This window comes from Meriones unguiculatus, chromosome 18 (assembly GCF_030254825.1).
Source record: "Meriones unguiculatus strain TT.TT164.6M chromosome 18, Bangor_MerUng_6.1, whole genome shotgun sequence".
Lineage (NCBI taxonomy): Eukaryota > Metazoa > Chordata > Mammalia > Rodentia > Muridae > Meriones > Meriones unguiculatus.
The window spans coordinates 50,315,978-50,320,864 of NC_083365.1; the positions used below are offsets into that span (position 1 = coordinate 50,315,978).

The 4,887-nt window shown below is 39.6% G+C and overlaps 1 pseudogene; it reads left to right on the forward strand.

Annotated features, from left to right (window-relative positions):
* The first annotated feature begins 516 nt into the window (after window positions 1-516).
* Window positions 517-1,637, forward strand: LOC110541426 (olfactory receptor 4B13-like; annotated as a pseudogene).
* The last annotated feature ends 3,250 nt before the right edge of the window (window positions 1,638-4,887 follow it).

Here is a 4,887-nt window from a genome sequence, read left to right on the forward strand (position 1 = left end):
TAAGCTTGCTTTGGACTTCCCAGCTCGCAGAGCTATGAGCTAATAAACGAGTATTCTTTATGAAACCAAGTCCATGCTTCAAGTGTAATAATTCTCTGAGGAACAGAAAACATGAAGAACTGGAACAGAATGGTGTCCACGGGATGACACCATTCAAAAGGAATACCTATTAAGTGCAATGAAAATAATACAAATACACGATCTATGTATCTATCTATGTATATATCATCTGTCTACCTATCTTATTTTGTTTTACATTTTCTGAGTAAATAAACTTCTCTCTGGATTTCTATTTTCTGTTAATAGCTAAATGAAACTAAGCCAAAAATAATAAGACCATTAAACTACTAACATTTAACGCTGAATGAGAATATAACAACTAGTTTGGGTAGTAAATACATTAACAAAACAGCCTGCGTTTTCTGGAACGCTTTTAGTGAAATTAATTTGTGCTAAAATCTTTGACTTCTTCCAGCCTTCACACTGTCCGATGTCCAGCACACTTGAGCTGACTGCATGGACAGTGACGATAACGTGACTGAGCTGATCATCACTGGCATTCTGCAGGATGCAGAGGTGCAGGAGGTGTGCTATTGTGCTGATCCTTCCTGTACCTGGCCACAGTGCTGGGCAATGGCCTCACCGTTGGGATAGTCAACACCAGTAAGAAGTTACATTCTCCTACGTACTTCTTCCTCAGCTCCTTGTCCAGCAGAAATCTTGGGGCTGGAGAGATGGCTCAAAGGTTAAGAATACTGCTTACTCTTCCAGAGGTCCTGGGTTCAATTCCTAGCAACCACGTGGTGGCTTACAACCCTCTGTAATGAGACCTGGTGCCCTCTTCTGGTGTTTAGGTGTACATGCAGGCAGAACATTGTATACATAATAAAATAAATTAAGTCTTAAAAATTTCTGTTATTTTTCTACAATTGTCCCTGAGTTCATCACCGCCTTACTTGCTAAGGTTAAAACCATCTCCTGGCTCAGATATTCTTCTTCCATTTCTTGGGGGGAGTGGGTTGCTGAGATTCTTCTGCTTGTGTTGATGCAGCCTATGACTGCTATGTGGCCATCTGCAAACCTCTTCATTATATGAAAATCATTCTGGTGGCTGGTTCCTGGCTGGGGGGCCTGATTCACTCCAGCCTGATTCACTCCACAATCCAGATCCTCATCACCATTCCATTGCCCTTCTGTGGTCCCAATGTGATTGACCACTACTTCTGTGACCTGCAGCCATTATTCAAGCTTGCCTGCACTGACACCTTTATGGAGGGGGTTGTTGTGATGGCCAACAGTGGCTTAATCTCTATAATCTCTCTTCTTATCCTGGTGTTCTCCTATGCCACCATCCTAAACAACTTGAGGAACCATTCTGCAGAGGGGAGGCGCAAAGCCCTCTCCACCTGTGCTTCTCACATAACCGTGGTCATCTTGTTCTTTGGACCTGCCATCTTTCTGTATCTGCGACCCTCCTCCACCTTCACTGAAGACAAACTTGTGGCATGGTCAAACAAACATGGACAGATTTGTTCTACATGGTCATCATCCCTATGCTGATCCCCACTGTGTACACACTAAGGAATTTAGAGATGAAAAACACCGTAAGGAACTTCTGGAACCAAAACAAGAACTGAGGGATCACAGACAGATTAAAAATGTGTCTTGGTTCTTGTGATGATTGAAATGTTTTTTTTTTTAACTAGAATTTTTGTCTTTTTCTTAAAAAAAAACCCTATTACATGTTGTAGTAAAAATTTATTTATGGCACAATTTACTAGGTAATTTGTCTTGTGCTACGGTTTTTCTTACATGCTTAGTTCTAAAACGAATCTACTGCTATGAAGCCAGGTCATTGAATTTCAGAGCTCTGTTTTTATTGTTTCAAACTAATTTTTCCTCCATTAAAATTACATGTTATGTTATGTTTGCTTAAAATAGCTCATGATTGCACAGTTTTAAATCTATCCCAGAGTGTTGAAGGTATATAATATGGATGACTGTGAGGTGTTTGATTTGGTTTGATAGTTCCTTTTTACCTTGTGGAACTGTTATATGGCCCAGAGTGATGCGTCCTTCGTGTTTTCTTCTCCAGAAACTCCTCTGCATCGCTGTTATTCTTTAGATAACCATGATATAAAATAAAGGTCACTAGGACGTAGGAGTTATGATGCTGGGCTGTGGGCCTGATGCAAGATGTGATTGACAGCTGGGACTCACTGTGACAGCACTGGAAACGTGGACATTTATGTCCTTAGCAAGAGGGAGTGAAACAGCTTGAGAGCTGTAAGCTACACATCTTATTTCTGAAGTTTCCTATTCAGTGTTTTCAGGCTGAGAGGTTAAACCTGGATATCTGAAACTGTGAAACTCAAAAGCATAGGGAAGCAGAGACTACTGTATGTAGTTTTAAATTTGTGTTATAATATATCTTTTTACATGTTAATGAAAAATATCTTTAAGTACATCACTTCTTTTAAAAAAATTAAAACAGTTTTCACAATTTGATGACTCATGTCCAACACCCTTGTAAATCATAAGCGTATAATGAATCCTGGTTGTTCTTTATGCTCAAGGAAGTACTCGGTATGTCATGTCACTCTGTGAACAGTTGTCAGTTTTTGCAGATACTTGATTCTCACAGAGTTGGTGGAGAAGTAGGGAGAAGCCTCAAGAAACCCAAGAACAGTCCACTTGTCTTGTTCACACTCTTAACCAAACACTAATTGTTCCATCTTTTTTTCTTCTCCATCTGGGATTTTTAAGTCTTTGGCATTGGCAAAAAACAAAACAAAAACAAAAACAAAACAAAACAAAACAAAACAGAAACAGACCATTAGAAAGAGTAAATCTTATGGCAGTGAAAAATTATACGAGCTATTATTAATTTCAGACTGGAAAAGCCTGCTTAATTTTGAGCTCCCCACTAGCTAGCATAGTTAAACAAAAATCCAAAAGAACTTTCGGTGATGACATCTTTGTAAAATTTCAAGATTAAAAAATATCATTGCGGTGTTTTTTTGTCCCTCCTCCCTTCTCCTTCTGTATCAGCCCTTTCATATCCACAGATGGAGCCCTCTCCCTGTTTTATCTATTTCTCTTTTCATGTACCCATATCCTGCTATTCCCCTTTCAAGCTTTCTCTCCACTTATTTTAATAAATGGCATCAGCAAATACAAGAGCTGGCATGCCTGATCCTATTCTTCTCCTTAGTCATTGGCATCCCCTCCTTTTTTGGTATAATGTTTTAAGGCAGAGGTTATGTATTCTTGGCAAATTTTGTAGAACATATTTGGATCCATGGCATTCAATAACATCACTGGTTTGAAACAAAGCACAAATACGAAGTGCTTTTTCTAGGACAAAATCTGCTTCATTGGTTCTTTCTTTCCTTTGTTCCTTTGTTCCTTCCTTCATTCCTTCCTTCTTTCCTCACTCCCTAATATCCTTAGGTATTTATGGATATAACAAGGTATTTCAATACATGTATCCAACATGTAGTTATTAGAGCCATAGTAATCTCATATTCATGATTTCGTATGCTGGGAACTTTCAACTTGTTCTCCAGGACAGATCATAAGATATTCATTAACTATTCTCACAGTTTTCTTACTGTTCTATGGACGACTGGAAGTTTTTCCTGTTCTCCACGAAAGCCCATGAACTGAGAACATTTGGACAAGTATTTTATAGGTTTATTTTTTTCTTTCCTCCATCCCTCTCTTTCTTCTTCCCTCCCTTCTTTCCTTCTTTTCCTTCATTTCTTCTTCATCCATCAAATAACTTGTGTTTAGAGAGGAAACCAAACAATAGAATTATCATGGAATATTTGGCCACGAGGATATTAATCTGCCTTTTTCTCTTAATGTAGTCAAGTGCATATTTGCATTTTTCTTTTCTTCTGATTAACATCTTCTACCTTAGGTCATCTAATACTTATCATCAGAAAAGTTTGTGAATCGCTTTTACTTCTTGTTACAGAATAGTGCAAAAGACAGACAGACTTCAGGCCCTATTACGATGTCTAATAGAAAATAACATTAAAATGGCATATATTCTGCCTACCAACAAGAATGATGAAGGAAAGTCATTGTTATGAAGGTGAAATAATATTTTGGCTCATACAGATATAAAAATACAGAATATTAAAAATTTGAACACGTTTTGACACCCCATTTTTTGACATCCCATCTTTTCCTCAGTCTCTGAACTCCGTTAGGCCAATGCAATTCCCTGTCAACCACAAGCTGAGGTACGTGTTCCTTAAGTTCTGTGAACAACTTTTTTTTTTTTTTTTTCAATGCAGTTTATTCAGGAACATTGAACAATCCTCGGACCCCGGGGAAAGCCAGCCCACAGCTTAAATAGCCTCTGGGTAGCCAACCCAGGCGTGCCACGGGGGCAATGCAGATAGGTCCACATACATGGAAGCAAGCCAGATCCTCGGCCTTAGCCAAATGTGGAGTTGTTCGTGACAGAGAGCACTCACCATCGGGAAGGTGGAAGGCGGAAACCAGCTCCATCTTTAAGGCATAGCATTCCGCAGCTCTCTACAGTTCCCCCTTTTTGTTTTAGACGCATCAGGCAAGAGTAGAGGTCTGATCTCTGATATTAGAAATAAATTGGGACTTTGTACCGATGTTCATTTAGGTGTCATCCACCCAAAGAGCATCAGACCCGTCCGATACCTTTTTCTCAGAGGCGGGACCTGGGGCATCAACCCGCATGCAATCAGACATGCTCTTCTCTGGGTCCAAAGAGGCTGACCCTGAGTGCAGTGCTTAGCCTCACATCCTGAGCGTATCATTTTAGCTTTTTATGGTATCCAACCATGCTTGGGGAGAATGTCCTGCTTCAATGGCTGTAAAGGCCTGAATGATCATGGC